We start from the raw sequence: 21979 nt of genomic DNA on the forward strand, positions 1-21979 counted from the left end.
AGTAAATACATGACTGAAGGCAGGAAACGATATTAGGAAATATTTGTGGTGCTGGGAGTGTGAATGATGAGTGGATGGTAGTTAATCTGTTGTTATAAATTGTAATAACACTTGTGAATGGCGGTGCATGACTGGTGATGGCGTGCTGTTGTAGTGTTGATGGTAGTGATAGGAAGGGAGGGAGAAGAGAAGAGAAAGATGGAGGAGAATTAAGATCAGGTGGACGAGGAGGAAGACGAGGTGGAGGAGGAGCAAGTGCGTAAGTATGAAGTCAATAGTGCGTAAGTATGTCGTCAAAAGTGCGTAAGAATGAGGTCAAATGTGCGTATGAGGTCAAAAGTGCGTAAGTATTAGGCCAAAAATACGTAAGGATTAAGGAAAAGTGGGTAAGTATGAGGTCAAAAGTGCTTTAGAATAAAGTGAAAAGTGCGTAAGACGATACAATATGCGTAAATCTAGCGTAAGAATGCGTAAGTAAAGAGTCAAACTTAAGAAGTAGAGCCGAAAATGCGTATCTACGACCTCAAATATGCGTAAATATAGCGACATAGGTAAGTTCAAAGAAGTGCGCATGTATGGGGGGGTGGACCGTGCGTAAGTGCGGTCTAAGAAGTGCGTAAATCTGGGGTGAACTATGCGTAAGTGAGGTCTAAGAAGCAGGTAAAGATGGAGTGGAAAGTGCGTAATTGTAAACCCGCTACCACGTCACCGGGAAAAAAAGAAAAAAAGAAAAAAAAAAAAAAAAAAAAAAACAGCTGAAGTAAAAATTGTCTGTCAACGTGAAAGCTCAATAACAAGAAGGAAAAAAATTGAATTGGGGAAAAAAAATAAAAATGCAATTTCCTTGTTTTTTGCTAAGGGGTGTAATTGTAATTCTCTCTCTCTCTCTCTCTCTCTCATGCATACACACATACACAAACACAAAAACAAAAAGCACACATACATACACATACAAACATACCAGAGGATCTACAAATATCATACATAATTATACATGCACACACACACACACACACACACACACACACACACACACACTGCACCTTCCTTTCTCCCACTAAATCATCCTATACTGCTCCTTACCCCTCCTCCTTATTTTCCTCCCCTTCCCCCTCCCCCTCCCTTTTTAATCACCACTCTCCCACGTCCTGTTCTTCCTCCCCCACCCCTCCATAACACACCCCCTTCCCCCCATCCCTCCCCCACCCCTCCCTACTCACCCCAATTTCTCACCCCACCTCTAAGCTTCTCCGACTTTCCCACTCCTCCCTTCCCCTCTTTCTCCTCCCTCCATCTCCTCCTCCACCTATTTTCTCTCCTACTCCTTCCTTCTTCCCTCCATCCCCTCCTCCTCCTCCTCCCATTTTCTCTCCTACTCCTTCCTTCATTCTCCATCTATACATCTTTTCAACCCTCCTACCTATTCGTCTCCTTCCCTCCTACCAATCCTCATTTTCCGTCTCTCCTCCTCCTCTGGTTTCCCTCCCTCCACCTTCTCAACCTTCCCATCTCTCTTTTTATCTCATTCCTTTTCCCAACCTCCCTTCTTTCCCTATCCCCTATTCCATTTATTTTTCCCTATCCATCTCTTCCTTCACCCATTCCCTCTCTCTCTCTCTCTCTCTCCTTTCTTGCAATCTTTGTTTCCTCCTGTTAGGTATTTTCTTTTCCTTTGAACATTGTCTTACTCATTCTTCCCCTACTTTACTCATCCCTCTCATTTTCTTTTTTCTCCCTCCTCTCTTATCCTTTTCACAAGTCTTCTTCCCCATTTTATATTCCCTCCCTCCTTCCCCACTCCCCTCCTCAATCCCCTTTCCTCCCTACCTATGCTGGTGACTTTCCCCTTCCCTCCCCCACTCTCCTTTCTCTTATCTTCATTCCCTTCTTCTCCCTCCCCTACTTTCCACGCTTCTCTCTCTTTTCCCACTATTCTCCCCTTCCCTCACTCCCCTCCCCCTCCCCCTTTGGCTAATCATTCCCCTCCCTCTCTCTTCTCAGACACTTCCCCTCCCCTCCCCCTATCCCCACCCCTACAGTGTCTCTCGGTGGTTCACCCTGTTGGAAAGTTGTGTGTGTGTGTGTGTGTGTGTGTGTGTGTGTGTGTGTGTGTGTGTGTGTGTGTGTGTGTGTGTGTGTGTGTGTGTGTGTGTGTGTGTGTGTGTGTGTGTGTGTGTGTGTGTGTGTGTGTGTGTGTGTGTGTGTGCGTGCGCGCGCGCGCGTGCAAGTGAGAGTGAGTGAGTGAGGGTTACAGGAATGTGTGGAAACGCGCATAGGTGTTGAGTGTAGGAGTGTGTTGTGAGGTGTAAACGGTACATGTAAAGGTGCATGTAGACGGTGACATGTGCGAGGTCAGGTGTGTGGGTGCAGGTACAAGGTGCTGATGTGAGATGATCTTTTGGTGTATGTCGAAGATCAAATGCATGACAGGTAGGAAGGTCAGGTGTGGAATGCGGACTGCGAAATAATACAGCACTTATGACCTCGTGTTACATAAGCAGAACTAAAGGTGTGGAGATTCAGGTGTGGGATGTTCAGGTGTGCAGAGGCAATTAACAGGTGCAAATGACAGGTGAAGATGGGTGGGAAAAAAAAAAGTGTAGTAGTAGTAAAATTAGTTGCAAGCTCAATCTCATCTGAAACGTGAACCGTGAACTCAGTGGACTGCAGACCTAAACCCCCTTCTCCTATAATCCACCATCCTTTCAGGGGACAGGGAAGTAGTTGAAGAAATTTTGTACAACCGGGCAGTGGAGCCGCATGGTTATATCAGTGCCACCACGTGAAGGGGCCCCTCTACAGAACCAAATTAGACGTCTATGGCAGGTATGAGGAAATAGTCAGGTACCGGTATGTGTAGGTGTGGAGAGGCAGGTATGAAATGAAAGGAGTATTCGTGTATAAACGCCAGGTGTGAGGCAGGTAATGGAGTCAGATGTTTAGAATGTCATATACGGGAGTGTAGGTGTAACGGAGTCAGGTGAGAGGCAGGTATGAAATAAGAGGTGTAGGAAACTCAGATGTAGGTAAAACGTCAGGTGTGTAAGGCAGGTATATAGAGGGGAAAAAAAGGTATATTACAAGACCACACACATCCAGGTGAGTCAGGTATGCGGAGCAGGTACTGTATAAGAAAGTCAGGTGAGTGATGGCAGGTATTTCCAAATACGTCCAACGTGATTTACTCCTACACTCTAATCACCAAATCTGACCAATCAATCCCCCGCCAAACACACTATGGTTAATGACACACCTCCACCCCATTAACCAATCACCCAGTCAATTCGCCAATCACCTCACTACCCATCTACCTAATTACCTGTCCAGTCACTTGCCCAATCAGTACAATCATCTCTCTCACGGAGGCCCAAATTCCAGTCACTTTTTTCCGAATTCACTTTTTTCTTTATCTTTTTTTAATGTCACCTTTTTTCTTTTTCTAAATTGGCACTTTCTTAGTCTTCCAATTCGTTTTCTTTTTTATTTCACTTTTATGCATATATTTTTTTTCTAATCCAGTCATAATTTTTTCTTTACTTCTTCACTGTTATTTTTCATACATTTCCAATCCATTTTTTATTTTGATTATTATTATTATTTTTTTTTACTTTTCCCCAGTCAGGCAGTTACACATCAATTTCAGTTAATCTCGCTTTACCTGATCACTTATTCAATCCTCTTCGTTTTATATAATCCCAGAGGTTACAGATTTTTATTCATTCATCATTCACCCACCAGAATATTATCCACCAATTCATTCATTCACTTTATTCACTCCAAAACAGTCTTCATCCACTACACCAATTACCATCACCTGCATTTTTACCTAATTATTTGCAAGCCCTTCTCCTCAATAACCTCTTTATCGATCTCCATCTCTTATGTCTAAATCTATATCAGTTTATATTAGGCCCACTGCAGGACGGGATATTCTTAACCTCGGACGGAGTGATGGCCTAAATTAACTCTTCCTCCCATGCTGGTGAAGTTCGGATGGGGAAGGGGTGCCTGTATGAGTGATGCATGTGAAAGCAGGTAGGTGTGTGTGTGTGTGTGTGTGTGTGTGTGTGTATCATCCACCCTTACTCATCCATCCACATCAATATGGATCTACTTCCACCTTTCAACCCTCCCTCTTCCATCCTTTGCCCACCCTCTCATCTGCCTCCCATCCACCTATCCACCTCCACTCATCCACTTGCACACATCCATCCACGCAGTCAACGCTTGGGGAGGAATGCGTGTGCTTGTGCTGAGTCATGTAGTCATTTACTCCCCCTCCTCTCCCCCCTTCTTCTTCTCCCCCTCCTCTTTTCCTTTTCTTCTTCTCCCCTTTACTATTCCTTCTCTCCTCTCCTCTCCCTTTCCCCTTCAATTCTCACCTCCTCTTCCCTCCCCTTTTCGTCTCTTCTCCCTTCCCCCTTCTCTCTCCTCCCCTTTCCCTCACCCTACCCCATATTTCCTCCTCCTCCTCCAATTATGTTTCCTCTTCTCTCTCTCTCTCTAACTTCCACCAACCCTTTTCTCCAATTCTTGTCCATTTTCTTCTTCCCAGCCTCTATCTTTTCTTTCTTAATTAGCTGCCACTTTCACATTAAATTTCATCTTTTACTCTTTTCCGTTTTTTTCAATCACCTTTCTCTCCCTCTTCCCTTCCTCCACTGTCCCTTTTTTTTTTCCTCCTTCCCACTAGTTTCTCTCTTCTTCTATTCATTTCATTAGAACATCTCCAACCCTAGGACCTCTTCCCTTCCACCAACTCCATCCCAAACTCCTTCCCTCTTACGATCCCCATCCCCAATCCCCCTTACTCCCATTCCCAATCCCCCTTACTCCCATTCCCAATCCCAGACCCCTTCCCTCCCACCATCCCATCCCTTAAACTCACTCCCATCCCACCATCCCCATGCTCTATCCCCACTCCCATCACACAGATCCCCATCCCCTATCCCCACTCCCATCCTTCCATGGTCAAGCCACTCATCACCATCATTGCGTCGGCCCGTATAATTCCGCTGATTTATCCGTCCCGCCGTGGCCTCTTACGATGCCTGTGTCCTACCCCACGGCGTAACCCCCCCATCTCTTATTAGTACCGTACCACCCAGCAATGTCCCCTGATGAATGTGCTCTGGCCATCACACACTCGCAAGCCTCTGCATCCTTAACCTTTCTTGATTTACCCCTTTTCTTAATCTACCTGCCTGCTTGCTTACTTACCTGCCCATCTACCTCCCTACCTGTCTACCTACCTACCTTCAAGTCGTCCTTTTTCTGCATCCGTCCCTCTTGATATCCTCGCTTTCTTACCTAACTACCTACCTGTCTACGTCCTTTGCTTCTACTACTACCCACCTACCTATCTATTTACCTGCCTACCTACCTGTTTACCTCCCTACCTACTCCCTTTCCCTTCCACCTGTCTAGCCCTCTTTTACCTACTACCACCCACCTACACAACCATCTACCTACCTACCAACTCTTTCCCCCCACCCACCACCTATCTACCTTCATACCTACTCTCTCCATCATCCTACCTACCTACCAACACCTTCCCTTCACACTATCTACCTACACATTTACCCTCTCCCACCTACCTACCCCTGCCTACTTACGGGCTATCTCTAATCTGTACTGCACCGGCTCATGTCCCTTGATTACTGTGTATAAGACGTTACAGTCATCCTTCATTTCATCTTCCACCTCTCTCTCTCTCTCTCTCGTTTAACCACCTACTGACACCCATCCACTCACCTACCTACCTACCTACCTGTCTACTTTGTTATCTACTGACCTACCTGTCACTCAGTCCATTTACCTTGCTGCCTAACTACCTACTTAACCACCCAGGCCTCCCTACCACTTCATCGATATTCTACCTCTCCACATCCAGTTCCTATTTCATCTACCTTCCTACCTACTTACATATCTAACCCCCTCACACCTACCTACCGATCAAACTACATGCATACCTACCACTCATTCCCTTCATACCTACAACAACTCTCTCTCTCTCTCCCTTCCACTTTCCTACCTACTCCTCTGCTTTTTCTTCTATTCCTTACCCTATTGCTCAGTTTCTTCTGTGCTATCTATTGAACTACCCTTGTTTGCTCCTGCCCCCACCCCTATCTGCTCCCCTCATTCCCTCGCCAAATTCTCTCTCTCTCTCTCTCTCTCTCTCTCCATTATTTCAATTTTTTACACTGAGTCACTCTTCCTCTCTTTCTGTATTTCCCACACCAAGAACTCTCCCTCCCTCCCTCCCTCTCTCTCTCCCCATTATTTCAATTTTTTACACTCCCTCTCTTTCTCTCTTTCCCACACCAAGAACACCTCTCTCTCTCTCTCTCTCTCTCTCTCTCTCATTTCAATTTTTTACACTCCTCCTTTTTCTCTGTTTCCCACACCAAGAACACTCTCTCTCTCTCTCTCTCTCTCCCTCACCCCAACCACGCATCGCAAGTTCGGGGCCACCCCGTCGATTCGGCACCCTCCCCTCAAGAGATGATTCGACTAAGCATTCGTATTCGGCCCGCGTCTCTACTGGCTAATTATGAGCTTTCGGGACCCTGTATTTACGGCCCATAATTGTGCGGGGGGGGGGAGGAGAATGCGCAAGGGAGGGGGGGGGGAGGATGCGCAAGGGGAAAGGGGAGGATGCGCCGAACACGAGAAAATATGCACAGTGAATTCGTCTTTATTTTTGTCTTTTATCGGTGTGTCTGTTTTTCTCTACCTTTTTGTGTATGTTATTTGCGTCATGGTTTCTCTCTCTTTTACCTTCTCCCTCTCTGTATATTCTCTGTTCCTCTTTTTCTGTCTGTCTGTCTGTTTTCACGTTTCTCTCTGTCTGTCTCCCCCTTCTATCTTCTTTCTTCCTTACTATCTCCTGCATCCCCCCCCTCTCTCTTTATTTATTTATTTATCTATATTTAAACTGTTGGTCAATATAAGTTAAATACTTATTTCATCCATTTTTGCAAGAATACATCCCCGATTTTCTTTTTTTTATAGATTTTTTGCTTTCAGATCAATTTTATTTTATTTTCAGTCAAAAACACATTATCCTCTCTCTCTCTCTCTCTCTCTCTCTCTCTCTCTCTCTCTCTCTCTCTCTCTCTCTCTCACACACACACCATTCAACAATTTTTTCCCTAATTCCCCCCCCCCCCAAAAAAAAAAATCCAAGCATTTCTTTCCCCACTAACACAATGCCTAAAATTTTCTCAACTTTTTACAGCACTGAACAGACCTCCTCCCCCTTCTTTCCTCTCCCCTCCAATCCTCCCCTCCCCCCTCCATCTCCCCTCCCTCTTCTCTCCTCCCCCCTCCCCTTCTCTTCTCCAATAATCTTGCACAATGAGCGACTCGGCACCACGAACTGAGCATCAAGTGTCAAAAAGCTTCGTGCTGTGTTTCCAAATGATTAGGTTGGGTTGGGGTGGGCTCCGGTAATGTGTGTGTGTGTGTGTGTGTGTGTGTGTGTGTGTGTGTGTGTGTGTGTGTGTGATGGGTGGGTGGATACTGCACTTGAAGGGATGATGTGTATTTTTCCTTACATGCACGTTGACGCCTACACACACACACACACACACACACACACACACACACACACACACACAACCAAATAAATCAATTAATAAAAAATACTTAGGAATGAAAGACTAAAGCAAAAGCAGAAACAACACCAACACCAATTATAATAATAATAATAATAATAATAATAATAATAAAACTTACGAAGAGAACGAAAGCAACATCCGAAACAAACAAATATAAACCAAAAAACACGAAAAAAGGCAAAAACTGAACTGACACGAATTGCAAATGGAAAAAAAAAAAAAGTGATGCTACATTGCAGGGGAGCGATGAGGACAAACTCGCCTGGAAGTCACTTGTCACGCTGTCTGTCACGAAGGCATCACCCCGTTACCATGGTTACCGATATCCTTGTCACACTCTCCTCACGCCTCAGTAACTTTATTGTATTTCATCTTTCACTCTTCTGCTCGTCCTGCAACCCGTCCCCTCCTCGTCCTCTTACTCGTCTTTAGTCCGCCTCCTCCTCGTCTTTCGTCCTCCTCCTCCTCCTCTTCTTCCCTTGCTCTTCAACTTATTAAAATTCAACTTCTTGTCCTGTTATCTTCCTTGTCTTCTCCTCTTCCTTTATTCTTCAAAGTCTTATCATAATTGGTCTATTTATGCCCTCCCCCTCCTCCTCGTCTCCTCCTCTTCGTCATCCTCTGTTCTTCAAATTCTTATTATAGCTCATATATTTTTGTCGTCCTACTTCCCATCTCCTCCTCCTCCACTTAAGCATCATCATCTTTTGCGTCTCATTCTTATGCTTTTCCTTGGCACTTTCTATCTTTTCTGGTCATATATTTCTTTGTCATCGTCTATCTATCTATCTTCTTCGTCTTCTCTACTTTCTTCTTGTCACAGTTCGTCACAACCCAACACACATTCACTTCGTCACATCTACATCTTATTCTCCACCTCCTCCTTCCTCTAATTCAAGTGTTATTCTCGTCACATCCTCCTCCTCCATCTCCGTCACCATCACTGGGTAACCATCACCTTCGTCACGTATCGTTACCGCACCGTCACCTGTTTAATCTTGTCACCCCTTTATGTTCATCCATCACTCTTCTACAACCTCACATTTTTCTTTCTCACATTTAAATTACGCTTAATCATATTCTTCTAATTCTCTATATCACTTTCCTTCTTCTTTTGTCATTATCTTCGTCCCTTTCCACATTCTTCATCAGCACTTCGTCATGAATCTTCGCTATTTGTACGTTCATCTCGTCACTTTCTTCGTCTCTTCCTGCTTCCTCCTCCTCCTCCTCCTGCTTTTTCTTCTTTTCCTCCTCCTCCTGCTTTTTCTTCTTTTCCTCCTCCTCCTGCTTTTTCTTCTTTTCCTCCTCCTAATGCTGCTGCTTCTTTTCCTCCTCCTCCTTTTTCACCTCCTTCTTCCTCTGTAACGCCTGCCATCTTGCCACGGGTCAATTCCCATACATCATCCTTCTACTTTCTTCTACTGTGCTGGATAAGAGGAGGAAGAAGAGCACGAATGGGAGGTAAGAAGTAAGACGAGGGCAAGGGGTGTGTTTTGAGATAAGGGTTCGTTGCTGAGTAGGGACAGAAATACCTGAAGATCTTCTTGTCGTGACCAAACCTCACACAAGGAAGAGCCAGAAAATAAACAAATAAATAAATAAATGTAAGAAAAAGATATATATAAATTCTTCTACTGCTCCATATTACTTTTTTTTTTTTTCCTGCTTTATTTTATATTTTTCTTCCATTCTAATTCTTCATTTTCCTCTATTTTTTTCTTATTTACGTTTATTCACTCAACCAGTGAAAGCTGAGGCGTACACAACTTACACACCCAGGCAAGCAGATCTGTACACACACACACATACACACGTACAGTGACACAGATAGACTAAAATGATTTACATATATGCACACACATTACACGGTCACACATGAGCGGATAGGACACACACACACACACACACACACACACACACAATACTAATTCTCTCTCTCTCTCTCTCTCTCTCTCTCTCTGGTATTTTAAGCCCCTTTGCACTGAGCTCTTTCCTTTTCTTTTATTTTCTGATTCTGGAACCTAACCACCGACTGTATAACACAGGGATTATGATGATGATGATGATGATGATGATGATGATGATGAAGACGACGACGAGAAGGATGACTATTACTATCACTATTATTATTATTACCGTTATTATTATCATTCACTTTCGTACCTCACCTGTAAACACCTTATCCTCAAATTAATCAACACAACCTGGTCCCCCACCCCCTCACCTTTTCAACCTCCTCCCTCCCTTTTTACAGCCATCCCACCTCAGCACTTCCTCCCCACGACCCTACCTCAACCACCCCTCTGTTACGCCACTAATAGGGTGTGCTCAAGTGGTGACATGTGAAGTTGTTTTGGCTTATGAAAATAACCTGGACTGATTTGAAGCGGCCGTTCCCTATCCAAGCATGTTTACTCTGACTAAAAATAGGTGTACTTCTTAGTTCTTTGAGGAAGTTGTTCTAGAATAAATAATAATAATAATAATAATAATAATAATAATACCCCAATACTACTACTGCTTCTACCACTACCACTACTATAATAATAATAATAATAATAATAATAAACAATAATGTCAACTGTAGTTTTAATATCGTATACATTAAATTATATACTATCGTAGGCTACAGGACTGCTTGTATTTCCTACTGCACAGTACGATACAGTAGGAATTTCCCCCCACTCATTTTCTCGAATAAATCTGTAATTATTCCGCATTTTTTTTTTAGACTGTGACTGAAGAAACTGGTGGGATCCCTTGCTTTATTTGAACACCTGTAATTAAGGCAGTAATGACCTACCTTGTATAAACAGTTCGCCCCTTCTATTTTTTTTTTTTTATTCTCCACTTTTTTTTTTTTTTTTTTGATCAGTAGTCACATCCCCACAGAAATCATACTACAATTAAGCCACATCATTTATTATCAGTCACTTTCATTGTCACCTTTGCCTCCACGGGTCTCACCTGAGCTGCTTTATATCGAGTGACGGTAAAGGAAAAATAAACAAGTCCTCGTGCTGAAGGGGTCAACATCCAGGACGGGACCGTGACAGGATGGGTGGTTGATTAGGGGGAGGCGGAAGGGAAGGAGAGCAGTGACATCCCCCTCACATTCCCCCCTCACCCCCGCCCCCGTATTTGGTGATGCGCCCCCCCTCCCTCCCTCCCCACACGCATACCTGCACGCCGCGGCAGGTGTGTGGGGCGTCACGCATGCTGCCGTGTGCTGACGCTGGGAGGTGCTGCTGTGCTGGGATGTGCTGTGTTGTTGGGGATGTGGTGTTTGTTGGTTGGTTTGTGGTGTGAGGTTGTTGGGTGTGATGTGTTGTGGTGCCTGGTGTGGTTAGCCGCTGGTATCTGGTGACGCTGTTGTGGTGGTTGTGTGTGGTGGTGATCATGGTGAGTGTTTGTTGTGTGGAGGTGGATGTGGTGTGATTCTGGTGCTGCTGATGGTGTGATGTACTGTGGTGTTTGTGATGTTATCGGTACCGTGATCATGGTTGGTTGTAAATGTGTCACTCTGGGTTGTGGTGTGATGATATTGTGATGTGATGAGACCGTGAAGAGACCATGAAGGAATGTGCTATAGTGTGTAATATAGTGTGTGATGTAACGGTGAACGGTAACTTGTGCTCATGTGATGCAAATGTGATGGTGATGACATGGACAGGTCTTTATATGATGTTATGGTGTGATTTGGTGATATAAATAGGACGACGTGATGATGGAGTGTGGTGTGTAGTCAAGAGGTGAAGTACAGTATTTCACAGTAACTGATACACGTGAAATAACTGTACCACCGTAACATGTAATAGTGAGAGAGGAACATTACACTACTTAGCCTTGCGGTGTGTTTATGATGGTGTAGGTTGCTTGTGTTGTGGTTGTGGTTGTGTTGCGGGTTGCACAGACGCGTGTGGGGGGCCTGTCCTAGTGGCTGGCGTGTATGTCTGGCCAGGTGTTGCGGTTGATGAGAAACAGGGGGTGTGTTGTGGTGAGAGAGGGGGGGTGGTGCTGTGGTGTGAGAGAGGAGGGTGTGGTGTTGTGGTGTGAGAGAGGGGGAGTGGTGTTGTGGTGTGAGAGAGGGGGAGTGGTGTTGTGGTGTGAGAGAGGTGCTGTGGTGTGAAAGGAGGTGTGGTGTTGTGATGTGAGATAGAGGGAGTGGTGCTGTGGTGTGAGAGGGGTGTGGTGGTGTGGTGTGAGATAGAGGGAGTGGTGCTGTGGTGTGAGAGGGGTGTGGTGTTGTGGTGTGAGATAGAGGGAGTGGTGCTGTGGTGTGAGAGGGGTGTGGTGTTGTGGTGTGAGATAGAGGGAGTGGTGCTGTGGTGTGAGAGGGGTGTGGTGTTGTGGTGTGAGATAGAGGGAGTGGTGCTGTGGTGTGAGAGGGGTGTGGTGTTGTGGTGTGAGATAGAGGGAGTGGTGCTGTGGTGTGAGATAGAGGGAGTGGTGTTGTGGTGTGAGATAGAGGGAGTGGTGCTGTGGTGTGAGAGGGGGTGGTGTTGTGGTGTGAGATAGAGGAGTGGTGCTGTGTTGTGAGAGGTGGGTGGTGTTGTGGTGTGAGATAGAGGGAGTGGTGCTGTGGTGTGAGAGGGGTGTGGTGTTGTGGTGTGAGATAGAGGGAGTGGTGCTGTGGTGTGAGAGGGGTGTGGTGTTGTGGTGTGAGATAGAGGGAGTGGTGCTGTGGTGTGAGAGGGTGTGGTGTTGTGGTGTGAGATAGAGGGAGTGGTGCTGTGGTGTGAGAGGGGTGTGGTGGTGTGGTGTGAGATAGAGGGAGTGGTGCTGTGGTGTGAGAGGGGTGTGGTGTTGTGGTGTGAGATAGAGGGAGTGGTGCTGTGGTGTGAGATAGAGGGAGTGGTGTTGTGGTGTGAGATAGAGGGAGTGGTGCTGTGGTGTGAGAGGGGTGTGGTGTTGTGGTGTGAGATAGAGGGAGTGGTGCTGTGGTGTGAGAGGGGTGTGGTGTTGTGGTGTGAAATAGAGGGAGTGGTGCTGTGGTGTGAGAGGGGTGTGGTGTTGTGGTGTGAGATAGAGGGAGTGGTGCTGTGGTGTGAGAGGGGTGTGGTGGTGTGGTGTGAGATAGAGGGAGTGGTGCTGTGGTGTGAGAGGGGTGTGGTGGTGTGGTGTGAGATAGAGGGAGTGGTGCTGTGGTGTGAGAGGGGTGTGGTGTTGTGGTGTGAGATAGAGGGAGTGGTGCTGTGGTGTGAGAGGGGTGTGGTGTTGTGGTGTGAGATAGAGGGAGTGGTTGTGGTGTGAGAGGGGTGTGGTGTTGTGGTGTGAGATAGAGGGAGTGGTGCTGTGGTGTGAGAGGGGTGTGGTGGTGTGGTGTGAGATAGAGGGAGTGGTGCTGTGGTGTGAGATAGAGGGAGTGGTGCTGTGGTGTGAGATAGAGGGAGTGGTGCTGTGGTGTGAGAGGGGTGTGGTGTTGTGGTGTGAGATAGAGGGAGTGGTGCTGTGGTGTGAGAGGGGTGTGGTGTTGTGGTGTGAGATAGAGGGAGTGGTGCTGTGGTGTGAGAGGGGTGTGGTGTTGTGGTGTGAGATAGAGGGAGTGGTGCTGTGGTGTGAGAGGGGTGTGGTGTTGTGGTGTGAGATAGAGGGAGTGGTGCTGTGGTGTGAGAGGGGTGTGGTGTTGTGGTGTGAGATAGAGGGAGTGGTGCTGTGGTGTGAGAGGGGTGTGGTGTTGTGGTGTGAGATAGAGGGAGTGGTGCTGTGGTGTGAGAGGGGTGTGGTGTTGTGGTGTGAGATAGAGGGAGTGGTGCTGTGGTGTGAGAGGGGTGTGGTGTTGTGGTGTGAGATAGAGGGAGTGGTGCTGTGGTGTGAGAGGTGTGTGGTGTTGTGGTGTGAGATAGAGGGAGTGGTGCTGTGGTGTGAGAGGGGTGTGGTGGTGTGGTGTGAGATAGAGGGAGTGGTGCTGTGGTGTGAGAGGGGTGTGGTGGTGTGGTGTGAGATAGAGGGAGTGGTGCTGTGGTGTGAGAGGGGTGTGGTGTTGTGGTGTGAGATAGAGGGAGTGGTGCTGTGGTGTGAGAGGGGTGTGGTGTTGTGGTGTGAGATAGAGGGAGTGGTGCTGTGGTGTGAGAGGGGTGTGGTGTTGTGGTGTGAGATAGAGGGAGTGGTGCTGTGGTGTGAGAGGGGTGTGGTGTTGTGGTGTGAGATAGAGGGAGTGGTGCTGTGGTGTGAGAGGGGTGTGGTGTTGTGGTGTGAGACAGAGGGAGTGGTGCTGTGGTGAGAGGGGTGTGGTGTTCTGGTGGTTTCTTTCCCAGTATTTTAAGTTGGGTGGTTAGGTTTCCGGTAAAAAAAAATAAATAAATAAAGTACTTAATGCAAAGGGGTTGAGAGAGAGAGAGAGAGAGAGAGAGAGAGAGAGAGAGAGAGAGAGAACCTGACTCCATGCTGCCATTAATAAGACTTACTGTAATTTGTGACCCCTAACCACTTCCGCCCGTGGACGGATTTTATATTTAATTCAGGCAAACGACAAATTATAAAGAGTATTTGTAAAGTTTTAGGAAGAGTAATTATAAAGAGTATCAGGAAGAGTCTAGAGTTTAGAGGAGTATGTATAAAGAGTCTAGAGTTTTAGGGAAGAATTTATAAAGAGTTTTAGGAAGAGTCGAGAGTTTTAGGGAAGAATTCATAAAGAGTTTTAGGATTAGTATTTGTCTTCCTTCAGTTTACGAATATGGCAGATGTTAGCAAAAAGAAAATGGGATATAGTGGAAAATTTTTATGAAGAAAACGGGGTGTGATTAGTCAGCAGATTGATATGACTGCCCAGGTGTTATCTAATCATGTGTCACCTGTGTATTATCTGTGTTATCTATCTAGGTGTATCTACTCGAGTGTTCATTATCTACCTGTTATCTATTTAAGTGTTTTCAATTTGTGTTATCTGTCTAATGTATTCAAACGTTATCCAAGTGTTATCAATCTGTTATCAATTCAAGTGTTATCAATTAATGGGCAATCTATCCAAGTGTTATCAAGTGTTATCTCCTCAGGTGTTCTGTATTCAAAAGTTATCTACGTGTTATCAGTCTGTTATCAATTCAAGTGTTATCAATTTATGGGCCACCTATTCAAGTGTTATCTCCTCAGGTGTTCTGTGTTCTACGTGTCACCTGTTGCCGCCCGTCCACCGTTAACGGGATGCGGTTATCTATCTAGGCAGGTGGAAAAGGTGGGCAAGTTTTTCTCAGGCTCGGTGTTATTGAAAGTACTGAAGGTGATGTGGTGTGGTGGAGGAGGGAATAGAGTGGTGTGGTGTGGCGTGGTGTTTTGGTGGAGGGGGGGATGGAGTAGTGTGGTAGTGTGGCGTGGTGAGGGGATAGAGTAGTGTGGTGTGGTGAGGTGATAAAGGCAGTTGTTATGGAAGTGGAGGAAGAGGAGGAGGGGATAGTGATGTTGCAATGTGTTGGTGGTGTGGTGTGGTGTGCTAAGGTGTGATGTGGTGATATGGTGTGGTGCGGAGGAGCCGGTACTGTGATGTGATATGTGTTGAAGTGGAGAAGGCATCAGTAGTAGCAGCAGAAGTAGAGGTGGTGAAGGAGGTGAAGGTGGAGGTACAGATGGAGATGGAGGTGGAGGAGAAGGTGGAGATGGAGGTGGAGGAGGAGGGGTTGATGGTGGACGGTACAGTTACGTGGCGTTACCCGTTGCCTTGCCTTCGTTACTCCGGGTTACCTAATACTCGTTACCGCAATACTACTTCCCACCTGGTATTACCTTACTCTTCGTTACTCATCACTCCTATTTTCCCCATCCAACTGTTACTTCACTCCTAATATTACAGTACATTTCGTTACTACTGGTTACCTTATACTCACCACCTTATATTTACACTACTACCTTATACTCACTAAAACCACTATAACCTACTTCGTTTTTAGTAGTCGCCAAATACGATAATCTAACATAAATTCGCGACTTATACGCCAACTTTGCTCTGTTACGTTCCTCTGTTACTGGAAAAAAAAAAAAAAAAAAAAAAAAAAAAAAAAAAACTTTGAATATTCAGTCTTATTATCGCTTCTAAAATATCAACTTCTTAAATCAATCTTGGTACCGTCTTAACAATTTCTTCCAGGTTTCTCAAGGCGCCTCGTAGTGAAGGGGTCTACAGGTGTCTATCACAGGTGTTAATGAGAGCTAAGAGGGCAGGTAGGAGGCTGTATCATGTTTTTGTTGGCGGTAATTAAAGTTGGGGATGTCTTATACAACGCAAAATTTATCAGCCGTCAAACTTAATTTCTTGCGCGCAGACAGACAGGATTCGCCAAAGTTAAAATCACCTGCTGGTAGCCTTAATAATAATAATAATAATAATAGTAATAATAATAATAACAGTAATAGTAATGACAGAGATACTACTACTACTACAAATAACAATAACAGTGGCAGTAGTAGTAGTAGTAGTAGTAGTAGTAAATAATAATAATAATTATAATAATAATAATAATAATAATTATAATAATAATAATAATAATAATAATAACACCTTTCACTGGCACAACCACCTTACATCATTTTACTCCTAGGGTGTCCAGACGATGTTATACTCCTAGGGTGTCCAGACGATGTTATACTCCTAGGGTGTCCAGACGATGTTATACTCCTAGGGTGTCCAGACGATGTTATACTCCTAGGGTGTCCAGACGATGTTATCCAGTAAAGAAATAAACCTTACACCATTATGTGAAAAGAAAAATCAGTTCAACGGTAATACTGATTTTTATTTTATTTATTTATTTATTTTTTTGGGGGAAGGGTTTAATGATGTGCGATGGAAATACTGATTCTCTCTCTCTCTCTCTCTCTCTCAGGTCAGTCCGTCCATAATGACACAGACTGCAAGCAAACCCGAAAGGCATCTTCAGCACACACACACACACACACACACACACACACACACACACACACACACACACACACACACACCACGTCTCTGTACACACATATAACGGAGTCCCCATCTGCTTCCGCCTCTCTCTCTCTCTCTCTCTCTCTCTCTCTCATTTTGACGTGTCAGGTAACAGCACTAACGGTACAACAATTTTTTGTACTCCAACTTGTAATATGTAATACTGAGTATTCCATCCTAACTTTTTCTTATCTGTACTACTAACTCGTACTATGTAATGACCCGTAGTTCGACTCTACTGTATTCTGTACTCACCCGACCTGTACACTGTAATGTAATATGTAATCATAATGTACTTCGCTCTCTCTCCGCGTCCTCCAAGCACATTCTACCATCCGTCGTGCATAAGGAAAATGAGAAAACTTTTATGCATGGCAGGTACCCTTTAACCATTCATTATTCATCTTGGCGCCTTATCGATACTTAATAATGATAATAATTATAATAATAATAATAATAATCGTAGTACTACACCTACTGCAAATAATAATAATAATAATAATAATAATAATAATGGTAAAGTTTAGATGCTTAATCTTCATGAGTATGAAAATTTGCCTTCTTCCTCCTCCTTATCATCATTATCATCATCATCACCACCACCACCACCATCTACCTCCAAATCCTATTCCTACAGGTAAACACACACACACACACACACACACACACACACACACACACACACACAAAAGTAGGTCTGATCTATTCCAAGCATATATTCACAAAATCAATTTATTTCAAGGGTTACAAAATTTACCAAAATCTCATCATTTAAAAATAAAGCTACAAAATAAACCAAAGCTGACAAATCGTAAAAAATAAAAAATTCTTATGAATACATAAACACACTCAAGCGGTGGGTGAGTGCGTGCGAGTGTGCGTGCGAGTGTGCGTGCGTCCGTGCGTGCTGGTTGGGTAAGGTGATCTGGGTGTAGCGTTACCGTAATCATGCTTCTTACTGTAATCTCTAACATCACAACCGTACCGCTAACTGGGTGAGCAGCGGGGTGGGGCAGACGGGGAGGGGTGAGGGAAGGAGAGAGGGGAGAGCCAAAGGGGAAGAAGGAGAAAAGCAAAAGCAACAGACGTGAAGATGTGGAGGAAAGGGATGCGTGTGGAGAGAAAGGTGGGAGGGAAGGTTAGAGGGGAGAAGGGGAAAGGGGGTGGGATGAAAGGGAGGGATGTATGAGGTAGGAGTATAGGTAAATATTGGGGAGGGAAGTGGACTTGCGGAGGGGAGGGATGTGGAAGAGGGGAGGGATGTTGAGTGTGTGATGTTGGGGAAAGGTATTGTGGAAGAGGAGAGGTGGAAGGGAGGCAAGGGGTTACCTGTGGATAGGCTGAGATGATGAAACTGTGTGTGTGTGTGTGTGTGTGTGTGTGTGTGTGTGTGTGTGTGTGTGTGTGTGTGTTTTAGCGTTCCCGTGATGACTCCTCTCACCACAATCACTCACATCACTCTGCCACCCCAACTTCTGTACCGCGTTAGGGGGCGAGGAGGGAGGGAGGGGGCATGATGAAGGTGATGGGAGAGGGGAGCAGGGAGGGGGAAGGGAAGGGGGTAAGTGGAGGGTAAGGGGGGGCAGGGGGCGAGAGTATGGGGCAAGGAATAGAAGAGGCGTAAAATACGTGAGGGAAATGGGGAGGGGGAGTATGAAGGGATGAAGTGAGAGGGGAGGGGAGGCAAGGAGAGGGGAGGCAAGAGCAGAAAGGGAGCGGAGGGTTGAAAGAAAGGAGGCGCAAGGAAAGGGAGGGGAAGAGTAAGACAAGTGGAGAGAGAGAGAGAAGGGGAGGGGGGAGAAGATGGGGGGCCGGGGAGGTGAGGGAAGAGGTGCGGAGGACAAGGAAAGAGGAAAGAAGGGAGGAGGACGAGGAGGAGGATCAGGTGTGCGATGGGTACGTGTGTGTGTGTGTGTGTGTGTGTGTGTGTGTGTGTGTGTGTGTGTGTGTGTGTGTGTGTGTGTGTGTGTGTGTGTGTGTGTGTGTGTGTGTGTGTGTGTGTGTGTGAGAGAGAGAGAGAGAGAGAGAGAATCTTGTACCGTATGTCCCACGTAAAGTAGTGGAAATGGAGTAACATGATGATGATGATGATGGTGATGATGATGATGATGGTGGTGGTGGTGGTAATGAGTTTAATGTTGGAAGTAGTACAAACAACGATAGAAAATTGTTGGAAATGTACAGGCTAAGTAAGGGGGCTGCTGGCAGAAGAATGACAGGGTGGTAATGTTGGCAATTGTGTAAGCAGTGGTGGTAATGTTGGCAGCAGTGAGGGAAATGAAACTGTTGGAAATGAGTGTTGGTTATGGGTGAGAGCTTCGTGGTGTTGGTAATGACTGGGGTAGTGTTGGCAGCTGTGGCGAGGGTGTTGGCAACAGAATGATTTAGGATGTCAGAAGTGTTGGTAATATTAGTAGTGGTGGTAAAGATGTTGGTAATGATGAGTGTTGGCAGTGATGTTGGTAACGTTAGTAGGAAAATGTTAGTAATTTAGAGCTTAGTGACAATGTATTAACTGAGGATGCTGGTGGTGGTGGTATGTCTGTTGGAAGTAGTATGATTAGTGTTGGTAATGGTGGTAATGGAGTTGGTAATGTTGGTAATGGTGTTGGTAATGTTGGTAAAGGTGGATCACTGACGCCAACACCTGTCTATACTTACACCACCACACCTGTGTTTCTCTCTCTCTCTCTCTCTCTCTCTCTCTCTCTCTCTCTCTCTCTCAAATTGGTATATATAACTTTACTGGCGGCGGCACACAAAATTATACCCCCCCAAAAAAAATAATAATAATAATAATACATAAATAAATAAAGTAAAAAATAAATCAATGTTGCTACCGATCCTCCCTACAGTCCTACCAAACACAGCCATTCCAACCTCTCCAAATAGCTTCCTTCATTGACTAATTTGGCTGCGATAGTCACACCAATACCCCCAACAGTCCTAACCCAAACAATCAATATTCCTACCAACACAGCACTGTCCTACCACACAACAGGGACGTTCCAACCTTTCCAAACTGAGCTGACTTCATTGGCTGCAACACACACACACACACACACACACACACACACACACACACACACCTAAACCAACATTGCTACCAACACTTCCATCACTGCTACCCAAACAATCAATATTCCTACCAAAACTCCAGTGCTAAAAAAAAAAAAAAAAAAAAAAAAGCAACACAGCCCTTTCCAAGCGTTGCAAACTCAGCTAACTTCGTTGGCTGCAACACACATATGCAACTCAATAATGCAAGCTAAATCGGGCCCAAGCTAAAGTGGAACATTTTTGCATAGCGACTGGAAGTGCAAAATTGATACCTGAGTGATAATGGCTTGTGTTGCATTGTGTTGCGTTGTGATGTGGTGTTAGGCGGTGTGATGGTGTGGTGCTGGTAGGTGGTGACGGGTGGTGTGCTGAGGTGCTAGGTGGTGTGACGGTGTGGTGCTGGTAGGTGGTGATGGGTGGTGTGCTGTGGTGTTATGTGGTGTGCCGGTGTGGTGCTGGTACGTGGTGATGGGTGATGTTTTATAATTGTGGTGTGGTGATGTGACTGATGCTGGGTGGTGTGGTGGTGTTATGGTGTGGTGTTAGGTGATGGTGCTGTGGTGCTACATGTTTTCTCTCTCTCTCCCATGACGATAGGGCAGTGCAAGCCTACTGATGATGATGATGATGATGATGATGATACTGATTCCTCCTATACCGCGACGTTGTAGTGCTGTGATGTGTTCTGTGTTACGTTTTGCGGTGATGGTGTGATGCTGTGATATACTGATGACTGATGTGACGCTAATTTACGCTCAGTATGATGTGTGATGATGTGAAACCGTCGTGTGTGTGTGTGTGTGTGTGTGTGTGTGTGTGTGTGTGTGTGTGTGTGTGTGTGTGTGTGTGTGTGTGTGTGTGTGTGTGTGACGTATACAGCTTTGCACTGGTGACGTTGTGTATGTTGTTCTGTAAGTGTCGTGCTGAATAGTGTGTTGTGTTATGCTGTGCTGTATGTCGTGGTGTTCCTCTGTATTTTGCTATACAATGCTTTATTGTTCGCTCGCCTCAAATTTTTCAACTAAACATGATTTTAAAATATTTTTTGTTGTCTCAATTCTCTATAAAAATTCATTTTTTTACACGCAAAAGTTTTTCTGGCATTTTTCTTTACCTAAAACAAAAATAAATGACAAATAATTATGGCTTCTACAATTTCGATGAACTTTTATTTATTTGCTTTTCTTCAGCTTTTTCGAAACTTATAAACCAACGCAACACAAACACCATTTACATATATAACAAGATGTGCTTTAATTATTCAGCTTTTTTCATTTTATTTTTAATATCTCCCGCATTTCTCATCACACACACAAAGTCACAACCTTTACAACATTTAGATTTAGCAATACACCATTTGGACTTATTAATACATTCATACATTATTCAACTATTATTTCTACATATAAAGTCAAGATAAAAATAAGATTTAAAAAAAAAACTAGCAACTCACACTCATATTTCAAAACAATATATATTTTTTCGACAGTCCAAAACCAAGACTTAATTTTTACATGTCTTATTCCTTCAAAGACATGTCCTATACTCTTTTCACTCTAACTTGGCCCAATCCTGCCAACTCCCCATCTTAAATACCGAGTTCTGACCATACACTAATACTAGAATGCAATGCAAGTCACGAAGAAGTGCTGTAAGATTGATGCAGAGCCGTAGCATTGCCTTTTTTGCCAATGACCTTCGTAAAATAAACTAAAAAAAATGGGACAAAAATTTGAGCCAAGTTTAGGTGAGATGAGTATAGGTTATCCTAGTGTAGAAAAATGAAATGAAGTTTACATTTAACCTCTCCATTATGTGGCGTCTCAGGAGGAGGAGGAGGAGGAGAAGGAGGAAGGGGAAGAGGAGGAGGAGGAGGAGGAGGAGAAGGAGGAAGGGGAGGAGGAGGAGGAGGAGGAAGGGGAAGAGGAGGAGGAGGAGGAGGAGGAGGAGTGAGATTGCCATTCGTCTTGGTTCTTTTAATAATTTCTTCACTGAGTGGGGGACAGTACCTTGGATTGTAAGGGACAGCTTTGATTGTAAGGGGAGAAGCTTTGACTGTAAGGAGTGAGGGGAGCTTTGTAAAGGGGGAGGAAAGCTTTGGCTGCACGGGGGAGGGGGAAGCTTTGACTGTATGGATAGGAGAGCTTTTATTGCAAGGGAGAGGGGAGATTTGATTGTAAGGGGAGGAGGAAGGGAGCTCTGTAGGGGTGTAAGGGTAACTCTGACAGTGGAGAGAGGAACTGTGAAGCTGAAGAGAGAGGGGCGTGAGCTCTGAATGGGGAGGAAATGAAGGGGAGACGTTTTGATACAAGGGAAAAAGAGGGCCGTTGTTATGGTGAGAGGGGAAAGGGGTAGATTTACTATTTTGCGAAGGGGT

The 21979-nt window shown here is 45.0% G+C and overlaps 1 protein-coding gene across 1 annotated transcript in view; it reads right to left on the reverse strand.

Moving 5' to 3' along the window:
• The window catches only part of LOC145406461 (single-stranded DNA-binding protein 3-like), a 349906-nt gene that overhangs the window by 218109 nt on the left and 109818 nt on the right, over positions 1-21979 (reverse strand). The window lies entirely within an intron of this gene.

This window comes from Coenobita brevimanus, chromosome 70 (assembly GCF_032717465.1).
Source record: "Coenobita brevimanus isolate Jiangsu-jjx chromosome 70, ASM3271746v2, whole genome shotgun sequence".
Taxonomy (NCBI): Eukaryota; Metazoa; Arthropoda; class Malacostraca; order Decapoda; family Coenobitidae; genus Coenobita; species Coenobita brevimanus.